The sequence below is a fragment of the Dendropsophus ebraccatus genome, unplaced genomic scaffold, assembly GCF_027789765.1.
Source record: "Dendropsophus ebraccatus isolate aDenEbr1 unplaced genomic scaffold, aDenEbr1.pat pat_scaffold_803_ctg1, whole genome shotgun sequence".
Taxonomy (NCBI): domain Eukaryota; kingdom Metazoa; phylum Chordata; class Amphibia; order Anura; family Hylidae; genus Dendropsophus; species Dendropsophus ebraccatus.
The window spans coordinates 7501-27500 of NW_027210402.1; the positions used below are offsets into that span (position 1 = coordinate 7501).

General features: G+C 52.2%; 24 non-coding genes across 24 annotated transcripts; 18 read left to right on the plus strand and 6 right to left on the minus strand.

Moving 5' to 3' along the window:
* The first annotated feature begins 1561 nt into the window (after window positions 1–1561).
* Window positions 1562–1634, plus strand: TRNAK-UUU (transfer RNA lysine (anticodon UUU)). Its single transcript has one exon. It is a non-coding gene; the product is annotated as a tRNA-Lys (tRNA).
* Window positions 1635–2546: 912 nt separating this feature from the next.
* Window positions 2547–2619, plus strand: TRNAR-UCU (transfer RNA arginine (anticodon UCU)). Its single transcript has one exon. It is a non-coding gene; the product is annotated as a tRNA-Arg (tRNA).
* A 1102-nt stretch (window positions 2620–3721) lies between these two features.
* TRNAK-CUU (transfer RNA lysine (anticodon CUU)) lies at window positions 3722–3794 on the plus strand. The gene has a single exon. It is a non-coding gene; the product is annotated as a tRNA-Lys (tRNA).
* Window positions 3795–4310: 516 nt separating this feature from the next.
* On the plus strand, window positions 4311–4383 carry TRNAK-UUU (transfer RNA lysine (anticodon UUU)). Its single transcript has one exon. It is a non-coding gene; the product is annotated as a tRNA-Lys (tRNA).
* Window positions 4384–4710: 327 nt separating this feature from the next.
* On the minus strand, window positions 4711–4781 carry TRNAG-GCC (transfer RNA glycine (anticodon GCC)). The gene has a single exon. It is a non-coding gene; the product is annotated as a tRNA-Gly (tRNA).
* Window positions 4782–4900: 119 nt separating this feature from the next.
* Window positions 4901–4973, plus strand: TRNAK-CUU (transfer RNA lysine (anticodon CUU)). The gene has a single exon. It is a non-coding gene; the product is annotated as a tRNA-Lys (tRNA).
* Window positions 4974–12375: 7402 nt separating this feature from the next.
* Window positions 12376–12448, plus strand: TRNAK-CUU (transfer RNA lysine (anticodon CUU)). The gene has a single exon. It is a non-coding gene; the product is annotated as a tRNA-Lys (tRNA).
* Window positions 12449–12961: 513 nt separating this feature from the next.
* On the plus strand, window positions 12962–13034 carry TRNAK-CUU (transfer RNA lysine (anticodon CUU)). The gene has a single exon. It is a non-coding gene; the product is annotated as a tRNA-Lys (tRNA).
* A 516-nt stretch (window positions 13035–13550) lies between these two features.
* On the plus strand, window positions 13551–13623 carry TRNAK-UUU (transfer RNA lysine (anticodon UUU)). Its single transcript has one exon. It is a non-coding gene; the product is annotated as a tRNA-Lys (tRNA).
* A 326-nt stretch (window positions 13624–13949) lies between these two features.
* On the minus strand, window positions 13950–14020 carry TRNAG-GCC (transfer RNA glycine (anticodon GCC)). Its single transcript has one exon. It is a non-coding gene; the product is annotated as a tRNA-Gly (tRNA).
* Window positions 14021–14136: 116 nt separating this feature from the next.
* TRNAK-CUU (transfer RNA lysine (anticodon CUU)) lies at window positions 14137–14209 on the plus strand. Its single transcript has one exon. It is a non-coding gene; the product is annotated as a tRNA-Lys (tRNA).
* A 327-nt stretch (window positions 14210–14536) lies between these two features.
* Window positions 14537–14607, minus strand: TRNAG-GCC (transfer RNA glycine (anticodon GCC)). The gene has a single exon. It is a non-coding gene; the product is annotated as a tRNA-Gly (tRNA).
* Window positions 14608–14723: 116 nt separating this feature from the next.
* TRNAK-CUU (transfer RNA lysine (anticodon CUU)) lies at window positions 14724–14796 on the plus strand. The gene has a single exon. It is a non-coding gene; the product is annotated as a tRNA-Lys (tRNA).
* A 512-nt stretch (window positions 14797–15308) lies between these two features.
* Window positions 15309–15381, plus strand: TRNAK-CUU (transfer RNA lysine (anticodon CUU)). The gene has a single exon. It is a non-coding gene; the product is annotated as a tRNA-Lys (tRNA).
* Window positions 15382–15827: 446 nt separating this feature from the next.
* TRNAK-CUU (transfer RNA lysine (anticodon CUU)) lies at window positions 15828–15900 on the plus strand. The gene has a single exon. It is a non-coding gene; the product is annotated as a tRNA-Lys (tRNA).
* Window positions 15901–16228: 328 nt separating this feature from the next.
* On the minus strand, window positions 16229–16299 carry TRNAG-GCC (transfer RNA glycine (anticodon GCC)). The gene has a single exon. It is a non-coding gene; the product is annotated as a tRNA-Gly (tRNA).
* Window positions 16300–16415: 116 nt separating this feature from the next.
* TRNAK-CUU (transfer RNA lysine (anticodon CUU)) lies at window positions 16416–16488 on the plus strand. The gene has a single exon. It is a non-coding gene; the product is annotated as a tRNA-Lys (tRNA).
* A 324-nt stretch (window positions 16489–16812) lies between these two features.
* Window positions 16813–16883, minus strand: TRNAG-GCC (transfer RNA glycine (anticodon GCC)). The gene has a single exon. It is a non-coding gene; the product is annotated as a tRNA-Gly (tRNA).
* A 116-nt stretch (window positions 16884–16999) lies between these two features.
* On the plus strand, window positions 17000–17072 carry TRNAK-CUU (transfer RNA lysine (anticodon CUU)). Its single transcript has one exon. It is a non-coding gene; the product is annotated as a tRNA-Lys (tRNA).
* A 519-nt stretch (window positions 17073–17591) lies between these two features.
* On the plus strand, window positions 17592–17664 carry TRNAK-CUU (transfer RNA lysine (anticodon CUU)). Its single transcript has one exon. It is a non-coding gene; the product is annotated as a tRNA-Lys (tRNA).
* A 511-nt stretch (window positions 17665–18175) lies between these two features.
* On the plus strand, window positions 18176–18248 carry TRNAK-CUU (transfer RNA lysine (anticodon CUU)). The gene has a single exon. It is a non-coding gene; the product is annotated as a tRNA-Lys (tRNA).
* Window positions 18249–18763: 515 nt separating this feature from the next.
* Window positions 18764–18836, plus strand: TRNAK-CUU (transfer RNA lysine (anticodon CUU)). Its single transcript has one exon. It is a non-coding gene; the product is annotated as a tRNA-Lys (tRNA).
* Window positions 18837–19162: 326 nt separating this feature from the next.
* TRNAG-GCC (transfer RNA glycine (anticodon GCC)) lies at window positions 19163–19233 on the minus strand. The gene has a single exon. It is a non-coding gene; the product is annotated as a tRNA-Gly (tRNA).
* A 116-nt stretch (window positions 19234–19349) lies between these two features.
* TRNAK-CUU (transfer RNA lysine (anticodon CUU)) lies at window positions 19350–19422 on the plus strand. Its single transcript has one exon. It is a non-coding gene; the product is annotated as a tRNA-Lys (tRNA).
* The last annotated feature ends 578 nt before the right edge of the window (window positions 19423–20000 follow it).

Here is a 20000-nt window from a genome sequence, read left to right on the forward strand (position 1 = left end):
CAGGTAAGGATTGCAAAGGCAATCCGCTGTCTGAAACACATCAGGCTACTGCAATACAAGAGACCCTCTTGCAAGCATACGGCTGCAGTCCAAAAGCAGTTTGTTGCGTTCAGCTGTCGCTCCAAAGCTTCCCTGTGGTAACGGCCGGAAACCAAGATTCCGACTGGGTTAGGGGAGGCTGAACGACTAAAAGAGCAGCGCTGCATTGGCCGGGAATCGAACCCGGGCCTCCCGCGTGGCAGGCGAGAATTCTACCACTGAACCACCAAATGCTAGGGCCTTGGGTCGCAGTCACTGATACGGCCGGAAACCCAGACCTCGCAGTCTTCTCGCCTACAGCTGCAGTGTGGTGACCCCTCCTCTGCCGCCCGTCAGGGCCATGGCACGCAACGGTTTTGCCCGGCCTAGCTCAGTCGGTTAGAGCATGAGACTCTTAATCTCAGGGTCGTGGGTTCGAGCCCCACGTTGGGCGGTTGGCTGGCTTTTCTGGTTGTGCTTACTTCCATCACTCACCACCAATACCCGCAGGGTCACTCCCCACACAAAGTTACCCCCCCCCCCTTGAAAAAAAAGAAACGAACAAACTTTCAGGATAAGGATTGCAAAGGCAATCCGCTGTCTGAAACACATTCAGGCTACTGCAATACAGAGAACCTCTTGCAAGCTCCGGCTGCAGTCCAAAGCAGTTTGTTGCGTTCAGCTGTCGCTCCAAAGCTTCCTGTGGTACCGGCCGGAAACCAAGATTCCGACTGGTTAGGGGAGCTGAACGACTAAAAGAGCAGCGCTGATGGCCGGTAATCGAACCCGGGCCTCCCGCTGGCAGGCGAAATTCTACCACTGAACCACCAATACTGGCCTTGGTCGCAGTCACTGATGCGGCCGAGAAAACCCAGACCTCGCAGTTCGTCCTCGCCTACAGCTGCAGTGGTGACCCCCTCTGCCGCCCGTCAGGCCACGGCATGAAACGGTTGCCCGGCTAGCTCAGTCGGTAGAGCATGAGACTCTTAATCTCAGGGTCGTGGGTTCGAGCCCACGTTGGGCGGGTTGGCTGTCTTTTTGTCTTTTCTGGTTGTGCTTACTTCCATCACTCCACCCAATACCTCGCAGGGTTCACTCCCCAACACAAAGTTACACCCCCCCCCCTTGAAAAAAAGAAAACGAACAAACTTTCAGGTAAGGATTTGCAAAGGCAATCCGCTGTCTGAAACACATCAGGCTACTGCAATACAGAGACCTCTTGCAAGCATCCGGCTGCAAGTCCAAAGCAGTTTGTTGCGTTCAGCTGTCGCTCCAATGCTTCCCTGTGGTACGCCGTGCCGGAAACCAAGATTACGACTGGGTTAGGGGGAGCTGAACGACTAAAAGAGCGGCGCTGCATTGGCCGGGAATCGAACCCGGGCCTCCCGCGTGGCAGGCGAGAAATCCTACCACTGAACCACCAATGCTGGGCCTTGGGTCGCAGTCACTGATGCGGCGGAAACCCAGACCTCGCAAGTCTTCTCGCCTACAGCTGCAGTGGTGACCCCCTCTGCCGCCCATCAGGCATGGCTCGCAACGGTTTGCCCGGCTAGCTCAGTCGGTAGAGCATGAGACTTTTAATCTCAGGGTCATGGGTTCGAGCCCCACGTTGGGCGGTTGGCTGTCTTTGGTCTTTTCTGGTTGTGCTTACTTCCTCACACTCCACCCAATACCTCGCAGGGTCACTCCCCACACAAAAGTTACAACCCCCCCCCCCCCCCTTGAAAAAAAGAAAACGAACAACTTTCAGGATAAGGATGCAAAGGCAATCCGCTGTCTGAACACATCAGGCTACTGCAATACAGAGACCTCTTGCAAGCACTCCGGCTGCAGTCCAAAGCAGTTTGTTGCGTTCAGCTGTCGCTCCAAAGCTTCCCTGTGGTACCGGCCGGAACCAAGATTCCGACTGGGTTAGGGGACGCTGAACGACTAAAAAGAGCGGCGCTGCATTGGCCGGGAATCGAACCCGGGCCTCCCTGCGTGGCAGGCGAGAATTCTACCACTGAACCACCAATGCTGGGCCTTGGGTCGCAGTCACTGATGCGGCCGGAAACCCAGACCTCGCAGGTCTTCTCGGCCTACAGCTGCAGTGGTGACCCAACCCTCTGCCGCCCGTCAGGCCATGGCACGCAACGGTTGCCCGGCTAGCTCAGTCGGTAGAGCATGAGACTCTTATCTCAGGGTCGTGGGTTCGAGCCCCACGTTGGGGCGGTTGCTGTCTTTTGTCTTTTCTGGTTGTGCTTACTTCCATCACTCCACCCAATACTCGCAGGGGTCACTCCCCAACACCAAAGTTACCCCCCCCCCCCCCCCCTTGAAAAAAAGAAAACGAACAAACTTTCAGGATAAGGATTGCAAAGGCAATCCGCTGTCTGAAACACAGCAGGCTACTGCAATACAGAGACCTCTTGCAAGCATCGCTGCAAGTCCTGATGCGGCCGGAAACCCAGCCATCTCGCAGTCTTCTCGCCTAACACTGCCGTGGTGACCCCTTCTGCCGCCCGTCAGGCCATGGCTACGCAACGGTTGCCCGGCTAGCTCAGTCGGTAGAGCATGAGACCTCTAATCTCAGGGTCGTGGGTTCGAGCCCCACGTTGGGCGGTTGGCTGTCTTTTGTCTTTTCTGGTTGTGCTTACTTCCATCACTCCACCCAATACCTCGCAGGGTCACTCCCCAACACAAAGTTACACCCCCCCCCCCCCCCCTTGAAAAAAAAGAAACGAACAAACTTTCAGGTAAGGATGCAAAGGCAATCCGCTGTCTGAAACACATCAGGCTACTGCAATACAGAGACCTCTTGCAAGCATCCGGCTGCAGTCCAAAGCAGTTTGTTGCGTTCAGCTGTCGCTCCAAAGCTTCCCTGTGGTACCGGCCGGAAACCAAGATCCGACTGGTTAGGGGAGCTGAACGACCCTAAAAGAGCGGCGCTGCATTGGCCGGGAATCGACACCCGGGCCTTCCCGCGTGGCAGGCGAGAATTCTACCACTGAACCACCAATGCTAGGCCTTGGGTCGCAGTCACTAATACGGCCGGAAACCAGACCTCGCAGTCTTCTCGCCTACAGCTGCAGTGGTGACCCCCTCTGCCGCCCGTCAGGCCATGGCACGCAACGGTTGCCCGGCTAGCTCAGTCGGTAGAGCATGAGACTCTTAATCTCAGGGTCGTGGGTTCGAGCCCCACGTGGGCGGTTGGCTGTCTTTTCTGGTTGTGCTTACTTCCATCACTCCACCCAATACCTCGCAGGGTCACTCCCCAACACAAAGTTACCCCCCCCCCCCCCCCCCCTTGAAAAAAAAGGAAAACGAACAAACTTTCAGGATAAGGATTGCAAAGGCAATCCGCTGTCTGAAACACATCAGGCTACTGCAATACAGAGACCTCTTGCAAGCATCCGGCTGCAGTCCCAAAGCAGTTTGTTGCGTTCAGCTGTTCGCTCCAAAGCTTCCCTGTGGGTACCGGCCGTAAACCAAGATTCCGACTGGGTTAGGGGAGCTGAACGACTAAAGAGCAGCGCTGCATTGGCCGGTAATCGAACCCGGGCCCTCCCGCGTGGCAGGCGAGAATTCTACCACTGAACCACCAATACTGGGCCTTGGGTCGCAGTCACTGATGCGGCCGGAAAACCCAGACCTCGCAGTCTTCTCGCCTACAGCTGCAGTGGTGACCCCTCTGCCGCCCGTCAGGCACGGCACGCAACGGTTTGCCCGGCTAGCTCAGTCGGTAGAGCATGAGACTCTTAATCTCAGGGTCGTGGGTTCGAGCCCCACGTTGGGCGGTTGGCTGTCTTTTGTCTTTTCTGGTTGTGCTTACTTCCATCACTCCACCCAATACCTCGCAGGGTCACTCCCCAACACAAAGTTACACCCCCCCCCCCCTTGAAAAAAAAAGAAAACGAACAAACTTTCAGGTAAGGATTGCAAAGGCAATCCGCTGTCTGAAACACATCAGGCTACTGCAATACAGAGACCTCTTGCAAGCATCGGCTGCAGTCCAAAGCAGTTTGTTGCGTTCAGCTGTCGCTCCAATGCTTCCCTGTGGTACCGGCCGGAAACCAAGATTCCGACTGGGTTAGGGGAGCTGAACGACTAAAAGAGCGGCGCTGCATTGGCCGGGAATCGAACCCGGGCCCTCCCGCGTGGGCAGGCGAGAATCCTACCACTGAACCACCAATGCTGGGCCTTGGGTCGCTAGTCACTGATGCTGGCCGGAGACCCAGACCTCGCAGTCTTCTCGCCTACAGCTGCAGTGGTGACCCCCTCTGCCGCCCATCAGGCATGGCTCGCAACGGTTTGCCCGGCTAGCTCAGTCGGTAGAGCATGAGACTTTTAATCTCAGGGTCGTGGGTTCGAGCCCCACGTTGGGCGGTTGGCTGTCTTTTGTCTTTTCTGGTTGTGCTTACTTCCATCACTCCAACCCAATACCTCGCAGGGTCAACTCCCCAACACAAAGTTACCCCCCCCCCCCCTTGAAAAAAAATAAAACGAACAAACTTTCAGGATAAGGATTGCAAAGGCAATCCGCTGTCTGAAACACAGCAGGCTACTGCAATACAGAGACCTCTTGCAAGCATCCGGCTGCAAGTCCAAGCAGTTTGTTGCGTTCAGCTGTCGCTCCAAAGCTTCCCTGTGTACCGGCCGGAAACCAAGGATTCCGACTGGGTTAGGGGAGCTGAACGACTAAAAGAGCGGCGCTGCATTGGCCGGGAATCGAACCCGGGCCTCCCGCGTGGCAGGCGAGAATTCTACCACTGAACCACCAATGCTGGGCCTTGGTGTCGCAGTCACTGATGCGGCCGGAAACCCAGACCTCGCAGTCTTCTCGCCTACAGCTGCAGTGGTGACCCCCTCTGCCCGCCCGTCAGGGCCATGGCACGCAACGGTTGCCCGGCTAGCTCAGTCGGTAGAGCATGAGACTCTTAATCTCAGGGTCGTGGGTTCGAGCCCCACGTTGGGCGGTTGGCTGTCTTTTGTCTTTTCTGGTTGTGCTTACTTCCATCACTCCACCCAATACCTCGCAGGGTCCACTCCCCAACACAAAGTTACACCCCCCCCCCCTTGAAAAAAAGAAAAACGAACAAACTTTCAGGATAAGGATTGCAAAGGCAATCCGCTGTCTGAAACACATCAGGCTACTGCAATACAGAGACCTCTTGCAAGCATCCGGCTGCAGTCCAAAGCAGTTTGTTGCGTTCAGCTGTCGCTCCAAAGCTTCCCTGTGGTACCGGCCGGAAACCAAGATTCCGACTGGGTTAGGGGAGCTGAACGACTAAAAGAGCGGCGCTGCATTGGCCGGGAATCGAACCCGGGCCTCCCGCGTGGCAGGCGAGAATTCTACCACTGAACCACCACTGCTGGGCCTTGGGTCGCAGGTCACTGATGCGGCCGGAAACCCAGACCTCGCAGTCTTCTCGCCTACAGCTGCAGTGGTGACCCCCTCTGCCGCCCGGCAGGCCATGGCACGCAACGGTTGCCCGGCTAGCTCAGTCGGTAGAGCATGAGACTCTTAATCTCAGGGTCGTGGGTTCGAGCCCCACGTTGGCGGTTGGCTGTCTTTGTCTTTTCTGGTTGTTGCTTACTTCCAATCACTCCACCCAATACCTCGCAGGGTCACTCCCCAACACAAAGTTACAACCCCCCCCCCCCCTTGAAAAAAAAGAAAACGAACAAACTTTCAGGATAAGGATTGCAAAGGGCATCCGCTGTCTGAAACACATCAGGCTACTGCAATACAGAGACTCTTGCAAGCATCGGCTGCAGTCCAAAGCAGTTGTTGCGTTCAGCTGTCGCTCCAAAGCTTCCCTGTGGTACCCGGCCGGAAACCAAGATTCCGACTGGGTTAGGGGAGCTGAACGACTAAAAGAGCGGCGCTGCATTGGCCGGGAATCGAACCCAGGCCTCCCGCGTGGCAGGCAAGAATTCTACCACTGAACCACCAATGCTGGGCCTTGGGTCGCAGTCACTGATACGGCCGGAAACCAGACCTCGCAGTCTTCTCGCCTACAGCTGCAGTGGTGACCCCCTCTGCCGCCCGTCAGGCCATGGCACGCAACGGTTGCCCGGCTAGCTCAGTCGGAAGAGCATGAGACTCTAATCTCAGGGTCGTGGGTTCGAGCCCCACGTTGGGCGGTTGGCTGTCTTTTGTCTTTTGTGGTTGTGCTTACTTCCATCACTCCACCAATACCTCGCAGGGTCACTCCCCAACACAAAGTTACACCCCCCCCCCCCTTGAAAAAAAAGAAAACGAACAAACTTTCAGGATAAGGATTGCAAAGGCAATCCGCTGTTCTGAACACACATCAGGCTACTGCAATACAGAGACCTCTTGCAGCATCCGGCTGCAGTCCAAAGCAGTTCCCTTACGTCCTCAGCAGCAGCACAAATGGGGAAGATCCTATCTTCCTGCAATGGTAGGACAGATGGTACTAATAAAAGATTGATTAGGAGCCCTATAAGAAGGCCATACAGACCCCTCCTCCTTGTGTTTTTTCTGTCCTCCTGTGGGACAGGTGGTAGGAGAGGGAAGCAGGCTCAGGCCTATGTTTGTGTCTGACTTTCCTTTCCAAAGATTCTTCCTTTCCACATGGTCGTGTGGAGAGGGGAAATTTATAGAAATGTTGTTTTTCCTGCTCTGCTGTATCAGAGAGGAGATTATTTACTTTTTAGTAGAGTTATCACTCAGCTTCTCTGCTGTATGGAGCCGCTGTGTGAGGGAAGCCATGAAGCCTGCTGCAGTAAGTATCATGGTGCTGCCAGACCTGTGTCCTCACCTGGGCGGCTGCTAATGTTTCTTGATACTTCAGAAAGGTAAGATATGCTGTTTTTTCTTTTGAGCTGGAAGCCTGGCATGTGTATCAGGAGATTAGTGGATATATATATATATGTTGTATGAGGCTTTTATGCCTCAAATGTTTCGTTTCAATGTTTTTCACTTTTTTTTAACATTGGTTGTGCAAGTCCTGTTAGACTGCTTCACTATAATGAGTGACCTATGTAACTATAGTGAGTATACATGAACACAGCTTTAAAGCTGCTAGTTGGGTATTTAGTACACTGCTGTCTCATAATTTTCTCCAGTACTGCTACAGTGAAACTGTGTAGTGTGTGAACACAGCCCTAGAGCTGCTAATTGTGTACACCTGTTGCCTCATTACTTCTATAGTACTAGCCATCGGATGATGCAGTGAAGCTAATAAAACTGTGTTTGTGTGGGCACACAACCCTAGAGCTGTTAGTTTTGCAGTGTGCACACCTACTGCCTGATTACTTTCTATAGCACTGCTACCAGATGATGCCAGTGAAAGCTCTGAAACTGTATGTGAACACAGCCCTAGAGCTGCTAATTGTGAACACCTACTGCATCATTACTTTCTAGCCACTGCTACCAGATGATGCAATGAAGCTATAAAACTGTGTGCACACAACCCTAGAGCTGCTAGTTGTGCAGTGTGCACACCTGCTGCCTGATTACTTGCTATAGCACTGCTACCAGATGATGCAGTGAAGCTATAGAACTGTGTGCACACAACCCTAGAGCTGCTAGTTGTGCATGTGGCACACCTGCTGCCTGATTACTTGCTATAAGTACTGCTACCAGATGATGCAGTGAAGCTCTGAAACTGTATGTGAACACAGCCCTAGAGCTGCTAATTGTGTACACCTGTTGCCCTCATTACTTTCTATAGTACTGCCATCGGATGATGCAGTGAAGCTATAAACTGTGTGTTTGTGTGTGCACACAACCCTAGAGCTGCTATTTGTGCATTGTGAACACCTGCTGACTAATTACTTTCTATAGTACTGCTACCGATGATGCAGTGAAATTGTGTGTGTGTGAACACAGCCTAGAATTGTAGTTGTGTAGTGTGTATACCTGCGGTCTGATTACTTTTCCAGTATTTCTATCAGATGATACAATGAAGCTATAAAACTGTGTATGAACACAGCCTTAGAGTTATCGTGTGTGGTAGATACACCTCCTGTCTAATAACTTTCACTAATACTGCTAACAGATGACGCAGTCACCCTATGGAGCGTCTGTGTGCTACTCCAGTGCTGCCATTTAAGAATGCAGTGAAGCTACTGTGTATGAACACGGCCTTAGAATTGTTAGTTGTATACTATACACCTGCTGTCTATTTACTTTCACTATACTGCTATCAGATGATATAGTGATCATGTGGACCTTCTGTGTGCTAACATTTAAGAATGCAGTGAAGCTACTGTGTGTGAACACTGCCTTAGAATTTAGTTGCGTACTATGTACACCTGCTGTTTAATTACCTTGACTAATACTGCTATCAGAGGATGGTTATCATGTGGACCTTCTGTGTGCTGCTATTTAAGAATACAGTGAAGTTATGAAGCCACTGTGTGTGAACATTGCCTTAGAATTGTAGTGTACTGTGTAACACCTGCTGTCTGATTTCTTTCACTATACTGCTATCAGATGATGCAGTGCCCTATGAAGCTACTGTGTGTGAACACAGCCTTAGAGTTGCTAGTTGTGTACTGGATACATCTATCTAATTACTTTCCCTAATACTGCTATCAGATTATATAGTGACCATATGGAGCTATGTGTGTGAGCACATGCTTAGAGCTGCTGGATGTGTTACTGGATACACCTGCTATCTGATTACTTTCCATAATACAGCCATCAGATGAATGCAGTGATTCTATGGAGTTTTTTTGCGCTGCTCCAGTGCTGCTATTTAAGAATGCAGTAAAGCTACGGTGTGTGAACATGGCCTTAGGATTGTAGATGTGTACATCTGTGTACTATCTGATTAGTACTGTTATCAGATAATGCAGTGACCTATGAAGCTACATTCTTAGAGATGCTGGATGTGTACTGTATATACCTACAGTCTAATTACTCTGTAATACTGTGTACACCTGCTGTCTAGTTACACTCTGTAATACTGATATCAGATGATGCAGTGACCTATGGAGCTTCTGTGTACTGAAGAATGCAGTAAAAACTATGAAGCTGCTATGTGTGAACACTGCTTTAGGATTGCTGGTTGCATATTCAGTGCACCTGTGTGTCTGATTCCAGGCACTCTGCACTAGTCTGTTAGTCGGCCGGTCAGTCCTGGCACAACTTCCATCCTTGGATGTAGCAGGATTCTGGTAACAGAACTTCTGGGGAAAAAGCTTTCTTGGCGTACAGATCCTGCAAGATTCCACTTTAAGGTGGCAGAGAATTCATTTGTGGATTGCAACTTTTTCTCAGAAGAGACAATGACTGCTTAAGATTTTACATCTGAATGATAATCTACAGGCTGAACTGGATGGAGTCCGAGGTCATGGCTCCTTCAGACGCACAAAGTCCTTGTTAAAAGAAAAAAAAAAAAAAAAAAAAAAAAAATTTCTTAGTATTTAAAAAAAAAAAAAAATAAATAAATAAATAAATAAATAATAATAAAAATAAATAAATAAATAAAATAAATGTCTATATTACTATAGCTGAGCAGTATACTTGGCTGCCCGATCCCCACAGTTTGGAGACTGGTTCTTCGTTGTAAGGGGGCAGATGTTCACTCCAATATAAAGATAGTTGGATCTGTATTGGACATTCTCATGAAAGTCTAATAAGAGAAGGAACTTCTACTTTGTTCCACATTCCGTAGGAATTCTAGTATGGAAGGTAAAGGAAAGAATCCTGCACAAGAAGGACCAGACGTCTCGGAGGCCTTGGAGATGGGGACAAGAACTTGTGACTACGTCTTTTCTGACAATTTATTTCCATAATGAGAGAGGTCTGTACCAGTGTTATATGATAGGAAAGGCTACCATATTGAATTTTGATCTGTGGGTCCCTCCTAGAGGGATGTTATCTGACCGTGTATACCTGTATACAGCCTCCTCTGAGGAAGGTGCTGTATGTGGGATCTATGATCTGTAGGTCCCTCCTAGAAGAAGGATGTTATCTGACCAGGTATACCTGCATGTACCTGTATACAGCCTCCTCTGAGAAGGCGGTTGTATGGAGGATTTATGCTCTGTAGTTCCCTCCTAGAAGAAGGACGTTATCTGGCCATGTATACCCGCATGTACCTGTCTACAGACAAAAGCTGCATATTCCTTTACATCAAGACCTTTTGTACAAGGCAATTGGCATTCTTTTCAATTTACAGCCCTTCTATCTGGAATAATCTTGGCTCCATCTACAGTCACCAAGAGGATGTCTATTGTACTTTGACTGTTTGAGAAAATTGAAGCTCATCATTGTTTTCTGGCATCGAACAATTCCTAAGGAGGAGAATAGATCCCCAGTCTGTGACTTTCTTCCTCCAGAGAGATTACAGAAGTTGACACAAGTCGGGGTTCTCAGCACTCCCCAGTTGCTGTCACTTCATCTGATACCCTTGGGTCTTATGTCTACACTGGAAATAACACCCAGAGACAAGGATAGCTTTTTCTGCTCAATGGCAGCAGTCTCCCAATGAAGTGGGTAGAGAAAACCATTGATATATCAAGCAGTGGGGCGCTTGTATGAGCAACGGGCAAGGAAGCCTTAATCCCCATCAGAAATGTTGCTGGCATCCAACATATGAAGGGAATACTAGTCCACTCCAGCACACCAATCTATGGTAAGCTATCAGTATAAGATCAAAACCCGCATCTAGGATGGCGCATACCGATCTTTATAGGGGCACTACTGGAGGCAGGGGCATTTTGTCTGCTGGCAATCTATGCTGCGATGTAACCCTGTCGGAGGAACGGTCTCTGGACCAGAAGCTTTCTGGAAAATCGCATGGAGGATAGACCTATTCCTATTCAAGGTTCAAATTGGAAAACCTTTTTTCCTCACTCCTAAAAGCCCAGAGTCTTGCAGAATCTGAGACAAGGTTGGGCCTTGGTCAGCCTCATTTGCCCCTATTGACCCAAGAGGGCATGGTTCACAATGGTGAGCCCCCTGCCTAAGAATCTTCTGGGAACTCTCCCAGTCTCCCCAGCTACTGACACAGAGTAGCAGGGATTACTCCCAGCGTCCCTGCCAGGTGTGGGCAGAGTCTAAAAATCTTGCAAGTAGCAAGTCTCTGGTTTCATGATGGCCTCTTATATTATCTAAAAGCATGGCGCTAATTCCATAGGAATAATCTGGAGGCTTCTGTATACCCTCAGTTAATAACTCAAGAGGGCAGGCTTGTCCGAAGCTTGACTGCCGTCAACAAGGTGGGAATTGATATGCTGTCAAAGTGGTGACCACTCTTCTGTAGTCCAGAGCCACAACTGCCTACAGAACCTACCTGAAGGTAAAGAAGATGTTTGAAGCCTGGTGGGTGAAAGTCTCTTCCACATCTCCATTGTTACAATCCATTACTCCTGCCAACACGGGAGAGAAGGAGCTTCATCCCTTAGATGTGGGGAAGGGCTTGGAGCATGTATATTGAACGGGCAAACTCCTTCAGGAAATCTAACCACTTGTTTTTATCCTTTGCAGGGAAAAACAAAGGATGCAAGTCATCCAAAGCTTCTCTGTCCAGATGGATAAGGGAAGTCATCTCCATATGCTAACAAGAAGCTGGATTACAGGTACCTGGTGCAAATCAAGGCACATTCAATGAGGGCAATATCATCCACATGGGCTGAAAAAAGATCTGTACCCTTGGAACAAATATGCAGGACTGCTTCATGGTCGTCCGTCAATACCTTTTGTCAAGCACTATAGACTAGATATTCACGAGTCAACCAGTTTTTGGCTCAGCCATTCTGTCTTCTGTAATGTAATGGCCCTCCCTAGTCTGTTTTCATAGCTTGCTATATCCCCATTTGTGCTGCTGCTGAGGACGTAAGGGAAAGGATAATTTTTTACTCACCGTAAATTTTCTTTCCTGTAGTCCGAAGCAGCAGCACAGACTTCCCGCCCTGATTTAAACAACTATTATTTATGCAGCATACCTTGATTGTTTTAATGCCTTATTAACTAAGATTTTATTATGAATTTTAAATTTTTTTCGTCGTTAGAATTAACACAAGGAGGAGGGGTCTGTATGGCCTTCTTATAGGGCTCCTAATCAATCTTTTATTAGTACCATCTGTCCTACCATTGCAGGAAGATAGGATCTTCCCCATTTGTGCTGCTGCTTCGGACTACAGGAAAGAAAATTTACGGTGAGTAAAAAATTATCCTTTGTTGCGTTCAGCTGTCGCTCCAAAGCTTCCCTGTGGTACCGGCCGGAAACCAAGATTCCGACTGGGTTAGGGGAGAATTCTACCACTGAACCACCAATGCTGGGCCTTGGGTCGCAGTCACTGATACGGCCGGAAACCCAGACCTCGCAGTCTTCTCGCCTACAGCTGCAGTGGTGACCCCCTCTGCCGCCCGTCAGGCCATGGCACGCAACGGTTGCCCGGCTAGCTCAGTCGGTAGAGCATGAGACTCTTAATCTCAGGGTCGTGGGTTCGAGCCCCACGTTGGGCGGTTGGCTGTCTTTTGTCTTTTCTGGTTGTGCTTACTTCCATCACTCACCCAATACCTCGCAGGGTCACTCCCCAACACAAAGTTACACCCCCCCCCCCCTTGAAAAAAAAAGAAAACGAACAAACTTTCAGGATAAGGATTGCAAAGGCAATCCGCTGTCTGAAACACATCAGGCTACTGCAATACAGAGACCTCTTGCAAGCATCCGGCTGCAGTCCAAAGCAGTTTGTTGCGTTCAGCTGTCGCTCCAAAGCTTCCCTGTGGTACCGGCCGGAAACCAAGATTCCGACTGGGTTAGGGGAGCTGAACGACTAAAAGAGCAGCGCTGCATTGGCCGGTAATCGAACCCGGGCCTCCCGCGTGGCAGGCGAGAATTCTACCACTGAACCACCAATACTGGGCCTTGGGTCGCAGTCACTGATGCGGCCGGAAACCCAGACCTCGCAGTCTTCTCGCCTACAGCTGCAGTGGTGACCCCCTCTGCCGCCCGTCAGGCCACGGCACGCAACGGTTGCCCGGCTAGCTCAGTCGGTAGAGCATGAGACTCTTAATCTCAGGGTCGTGGGTTCGAGCCCCACGTTGGGCGGTTGGCTGTCTTTTGTCTTTTGTCTTTTCTGGTTGTGCTTACTTCCATCACTCCACCCAATACCTCGCAGGGTCACTCCCCAACACAAAGTTACACCCCCCCCCCTTGAAAAAAAAGAAAACGAACAAACTTTCAGGTAAGGATTGCAAAGGCAATCCGCTGTCTGAAACACATCAGGCTACTGCAATACAGAGACCTCTTGCAAGCATCCGGCTGCAGTCCAAAGCAGTTTGTTGCGTTCAGCTGTCGCTCCAATGCTTCCCTGTGGTACCGGCCGGAAACCAGATTCCGACTGGGTTAGGGGAGCTGAACGACTAAAAGAGCGGCGCTGCATTGGCCGGGAATCGAACCCGGGCCTCCCCGCGTGGCAGGCGAGAATCCTACCACTGAACCACCAATGCTGGGCCTTGGGTCGCAGTCACTGATGCGGCCGGAAACCCAGACCTCGCAGTCTTCTCGCCTACAGCTGCAGTGGTGACCCCCTCTGCCGCCCATCAGGCATGGCTCGCAACGGTTGCCCGGCTAGCTCAGTCGGTAGAGCATGAGACTTTTAATCTCAGGGTCGTGGGTTCGAGCCCCACGTTGGGCGGTTGGCTGTCTTTTGTCTTTTCTGGTTGTGCTTACTTCCATCACTCCACCCAATACCTCGCAGGGTCACTCCCCAACACAAAGTTACACCCCCCCCCCCCTTGAAAAAAAAGAAAACGAACAAACTTTCAGGATAAGGATTGCAAAGGCAATCCGCTGTCTGAAACACATCAGGATACTGCAATACAGAGACCTCTTGCAAGCATCCGGCTGCAGTCCAAAGCAGTTTGTTGCGTTCAGCTGTCGCTCCAAAGCTTCCCTGTGGTACCGGCCGGAAACCAAGATTCCGACTGGGTTAGGGGAGCTGAACGACTAAAAGAGCGGCGCTGCATTGGCCGGGAATCGAACCCGGGCCTCCCGCGTGGCAGGCGAGAATTCTACCACTGAACCACCAATGCTGGGCCTTGAATCGCAGTCACTGATGCGGCAGGAAACCCAGACCTCGCAGTCTTCTCGCCTACAGCTGCAGTGGTGACCCCCTCTGCCGCCCGTCAGGCCATGGCACGCAACGGTTGCCCGGCTAGCTCAGTCGGTAGAGCATGAGACTCTTAATCTCAGGGTCGTGGGTTCGAGCCCCACGTTGGGCGGTTGGCTGTCTTTTGTCTTTTCTGGTTGTGCTTACTTCCATCACTCCACCCAATACCTCGCAGGGTCACTCCCCAACACAAAGTTACACCCCCCCCCCCCCCCTTGAAAAAAAGAAAACGAACAAACTTTCAGGATAAGGATTGCAAAGGCAATCCGCTGTCTGAAACACATCAGGCTACTGCAATACAGAGACCTCTTGCAAGCATCCGGCTGCAGTCCAAAGCAGTTTGTTGCGTTCAGCTGTCGCTCCAAAGCTTCCCTGTGGTACCGGCCGGAACCAAGATTCCGACTGGGTTAGGGGAGCTGAACGACTAAAAGAGCGGCGCTGCATTGGCCGGGAATCGAACCCGGGCCTCCCGCGTGGCAGGCGAGAATTCTACCACTGAACCACCAATGCTGGGCCTTGGGTCGCAGTCACTGATGCGGCCGGAAACCCAGACCTCGCAGTCTTCTCGCCTACAGCTGCAGTGGTGACCCCCTCTGCCGCCCGTCAGGCCATGGCACGCAACGGTTGCCCGGCTAGCTCAGTCGGTAGAGCATGAGACTCTTAATCTCAGGGTCGTGGGTTCGAGCCCCACGTTGGGCGGTTGGCTGTCTTTTGTCTTTTCTGGTTGTGCTTACTTCCATCACTCCACCCAATACCTCGCAGGGTCCACTCCCAACACAAAGTTACACCCCCCCCCCCTTGAAAAAAAAGAAAACGAACAAACTTTCAGGATAAGGATTGCAAAGGCAATCCGCTGTCTGAAACACATCAGGCTACTGCAATACAGAGACCTCTTGCAAGCATCCGGCTGCAGTCCAAAGCAGTTTGTTGCGTTCAGCTGTCGCTCCAAAGCTTCCCTGTGGTACCGGCCGGAAACCAAGATTCCGACTGGGTTAGGGGAGCTGAACGACTAAAAGAGCGGCGCTGCATTGGCCGGGAATCGAACCCAGGGCCTCCCGCGTGGCAGGCAAGAATTCTACCACTGAACCACCAATGCTGGGCCTTGGGTCGCAGTCACTGATACGGCCGGAAACCCAGACCTCGCAGTCTTCTCGCCTACAGCTGCAGTGGTGACCCCCTCTGCGCCCGTCAGGCCATGGCACGCAACGGTTGCCCGGCTAGCTCAGTCGGTAGAGCATGAGACTCTTAATCTCAGGGTCGTGGGTTCGAGCCCCACGTTGGGCGGTTGGCTGTCTTTTGTCTTTTCTGGTTGTGCTTACTTCCATCACTCCACCCAATACCTCGCAGGGTCACTCCCCAACACAAAGTTACACCCCCCCCCCCCCCTTGAAAAAAAAGAAAACGAACAAACTTTCAGGATAAGGATTGCAAAGGCAATCCGCTGTCTGAAACACATCAGGCTACTGCAATACAGAGACCTCTTGCAAGCATCCGGCTGCAGTCCAAAGCAGTTTGTTGCGTTCAGCTGTCGCTCCAAAGCTTCCCTGTGGTACCGGCCGGAAACCAAGATTCCGACTGGGTTAGGGGAGAATTCTACCACTGAACCACCAATGCTGGGCCTTGGGTCGCAGTCACTGATACGGCCGGAAACCCAGACCTCGCAGTCTTCTCGCCTACAGCTGCAGTGGTGACCCCCTCTGCCGCCCGTCAGGCCATGGCACGCAACGGTTGCCCGGCTAGCTCAGTCGGTAGAGCATGAGACTCTTAATCTCAGGGTCGTGGGTTCGAGCCCCACGTTGGGCGGTTGGCTGTCTTTTGTCTTTTCTGGTTGTGCTTACTTCCATCACTCCACCCAATACCTCCCAGGGTCACTCCCCAACACAAAGTTACACCCCCCCCCCCCCCTTGAAAAAAAAGAAAACGAACAAACTTTCAGGATAAGGATTGCAAAGGCAATCCGCTGTCTGAAACACATCAGGCTACTGCAATACAGAGACCTCTTGCAAGCATCCGGCTGCAGTCCAAAGCAGTTTGTTGCGTTCAGCTGTCGCTCCAAAGCTTCCCTGTGGTACCGGCCGGAAACCAAGATTCCGACTGGGTTAGGGGAGATGAACGACTAAAAGAGCGGCGCTGCATTGGCCGGGAATCGAACCCGGGCCTCCCGCGTGGCAGGCGAGAATTCTACCACTGAACCACCAATGCTGGGCCTTGGGTCGCAGTCACTGATGCGGCCGGAAACCCAGACCTCGCAGTCTTCTCGCCTACAGCTGCAGTGGTGACCCCCTCTGCCGCCCGTCAGGCCATGGCACGCAACGGTTGCCCGGCTAGCTCAGTCGGTAGAGCATGAGACTCTTAATCTCAGGGTCGTGGGTTCGAGCCCCACGTTGGGCGGTTGGCTGTCTTTTGTCTTTTCTGGTTGTGCTTACTTCCATCACTCCACCCAATACCTCGCAGGGTCACTCCCCAACACAAAGTTACACCCCCCCCCCTTGAAAAAAAAGAAAACGAACAAACTTTCAGGATAAGGATTGCAAAGGCAATCCGCTGTCTGAAACACATCAGGCTACTGCAATACAGAGACCTCTTGCAAGCATCCGGCTGCAGTCCAAAGCAGTTTGTTGCGTTCAGCTGTCGCTCCAAAGCTTCCCTGTGGTACCGGCCGGAAACCAAGATTCCGACTGGGTTAGGGGAGCTGAACGACTAAAAGAGCGGCGCTGCATTGGCCGGGAATCGAACCCGGGCCTCCCGCGTGGCAGGCGAGAATTCTACCACTGAACCACCAATGCTGGGCCTTGGGTCGCAGTCTCTGATGCGGCCGGAAACCCAGACCTCGCAGTCTTCTCGCCTACAGCTGCAGTGGTGACCGCCTCTGCCGCCCGTCAGGCCATAGCACGCAACGGTTGCCCGGCTAGCTCAGTTGGTAGAGCATGAGACTCTTAATCTCAGGGTCGTGGGTTCGAGCCCCACGTTGGGCGGTTGGCTGTCTTTTGTCTTTTCTGGTTGTGCTTACTTCCATCACTCCACCCAATACCTCGCAGGGTCACTCCCCAACACAAAGTTACACCCCCCCCCCCCCCCCCCTTGAAAAAAAAGAAAACGAACAAACTTTCAGGATAAGGATTGCAAAGGCAATCCGCTGTCTGAAACACATCAGGCTACTGCAATACAGAGACCTCTTGCAAGCATCCGGCTGCAGTCCAAAGCAGTTTGTTGCGTTCAGCTGTCGCTCCAAAGCTTCCCTGTGGTACCGGCCGGAAACCAAGATTCCGACTGGGTTAGGGGAGCTGAACGACTAAAAGAGCGGCGCTGCATTGGCCGGGAATCGAACCCGGGCCTCCCGCGTGGCAGGCGAGAATTCTACCAATGAACCACCAATGCTAGGCCTTGGGTCGCAGTCACTGATACGGCCGGAAACCCAGACCTCGCAGTCTTCTCGCCTACAGCTGCAGTGGTGACCCCCTCTGCCGCCCGTCAGGCCATGGCACACAACGGTTGCCCGGCTAGCTCAGTCGGTAGAGCATGAGACTCTTAATCTCAGGGTCGTGGGTTCGAGCCCCACGTTGGGCGGTTGGCTGTCTTTTGTCTTTTCTGGTTGTGCTTACTTCCATCACTCCACCCAATACCTCGCAGGGTCACTCCCCAACACAAAGTTACACCCCCCCCCCCTTGAAAAAAAAGAAAACGAACAAACTTTCAGGATAAGGATTGCAAAGGCAATCCGCTGTCTGAAACACATCAGGCTACTGCAATACAGAGACCTCTTGCAAGCATCCGGCTGCAGTCCAAAGCAGTTTGTTGCGTTCAGCTGTCGCTCCAAAGCTTCCCTGTGGTACCGGCCGGAAACCAAGATTCCGACTGGGTTAGGGGAGCTGAACGACTAAAAGAGCGGCGCTGCATTGGCCGGGAATCGAACCCAGGCCTCCCGCGTGGCAGGCGAGAATTCTACCACTGAACCACCAATGCTGGGCCTTGGGTCGCAGTCTCTGATGCGGCCGGAAACCCAGACCTCGCAGTCTTCTCGCCTACAGCTGCAGTGGTGACCCCCTCTGCCGCCCGTCAGGCATGGCTCGCAACGGTTGCCCGGCTAGCTCAGTCGGTAGAGCATGAGACTCTTAATCTCAGGGTCGTGGGTTCGAGCCCCACGTTGGGCGGTTGGCTGTCTTTTGTCTTTTCTGGGTGTGCTTACTTCCATCACTCCACCCAATACCTCGCAGGGTCACTCCCCAACACAAAGTTACACCCCCCCCCCCCCCTTGAAAAAAAAGAAAACGAACAAACTTTCAGGATAAGGATTGCAATGGCAATCCGCTGTCTGAAACACATCAGGCTACTGCAATACAGAGACCTCTTGCAAGCATCCGGCTGCAGTCCAAAGCAGTTTGTTGCGTTCAGCTGTCGCTCCAAAGCTTCCCTGTGGTACCGGCCGGAAACCAAGATTCCGACTGGGTTAGGGGAGCTGAACGACTAAAAGAGCGGCGCTGCATTGGCCGGGAATCGAACCCAGGCCTCCCGCGTGGCAGGCGAGAATTCTACCACTGAACCACCAATGCTGGGCCTTGGGTCGCAGTCTCTGATGCGGCCGGAAACCCAGACCTCGCAGTCTTCTCGCCTACAGCTGCAGTGGTGACCCCCTCTGCCGCCCGTCAGGCCATGGCACGCAACGGTTGCCCGGCTAGCTCAGTCGGTAGAGCATGAGACTCTTAATCTCAGGGTCGTGGGTTCGAGCCCCACGTTGGGCGGTTGGCTGTCTTTTGTCTTTTCTGGTTGTGCTTACTTCCATCACTCCACCCAATACCTCGCAGGGTCACTCCCCAACACAAAGTTCCACCCCCCCCCCCCTTGAAAAAAAAGAAAACGAACAAACTTTCAGGATAAGGATTGCAAAGGCAATCCGCTGTCTGAAACACATCAGGCTACTGCAATACAGAGACCTCTTGCAAGCATCCGGCTGCAGTCCAAAGCAGTTTGTTGCGTTCAGCTGTCGCTCCAAAGCTTCCCTGTGGTACCGGCCGGAAACCAAGATTCCGACTGGGTTAGGGGAGCTGAACGACTAAAAGAGCAGCGCTGCATTGGCCGGGAATCGAACCCGGGCCTCCCGCGTGGCAGGCGAGAATTCTACCACTGAACCACCAATGCTAGGCCTTGGGTTGCAGTCACTGATGCGGCCGGAAACCCAGACCTCACAGTCTTCTCGCCTACAGCTGCAGTGGTGACCCCCTCTGCCGCCCGTCAGGCCATGGCACGCAACGGTTGCCCGGCTAGCTCAGTCGGTAGAGCATGAGACTCTTAATCTCAGGGTCGTGGGTTCGAGCCCCACGTTGGGCGGTTGGCTGTCTTTTGTCTTTTCTGGTTGTGCTTACTTCCATCACTCCACCCAATACCTCGCAGGGTCACTCCCCAACACAAAGTTACACCCCCCCCCCCCCCCCCTTGAAAAAAAAAGAAAACGAACAAACTTTCAGGATAAGGATTGCAAAGGCAATCCGCTGTCTGAAACACATCAGGCTACTGCAATACAGAGACCTCTTGCAAGCATTCGGCTGCAGTCCAAAGCAGTTTGTTGCGTTCAGCTGTCGCTCCAAAGCTTCCCTGTGGTACCGGCCGGAAACCAAGATTCCGACTGGGTTAGGGGAGCTGAACGACTAAAAGAGCGGCGCTGCATTGGCCGGGAATCGAACCCGGGCCTGCCGCGTGGCAGGCGAGAATTCTACCACTGAACCACCAATGCTGGGCCTTGGGTCGCAGTCTCTGATGCGGCCGGAAACCCAGACCTCGCAGTCTTCTCGCCTACAGCTGCAGTGGTGACCGCCTCTGCCGCCCGTCAGGCCATGGCACGCAACGGTTGCCCGGCTAGCTCAGTCGGTAGAGCATGAGACTCTTAATCTCAGGGTCGTGGGTTCGAG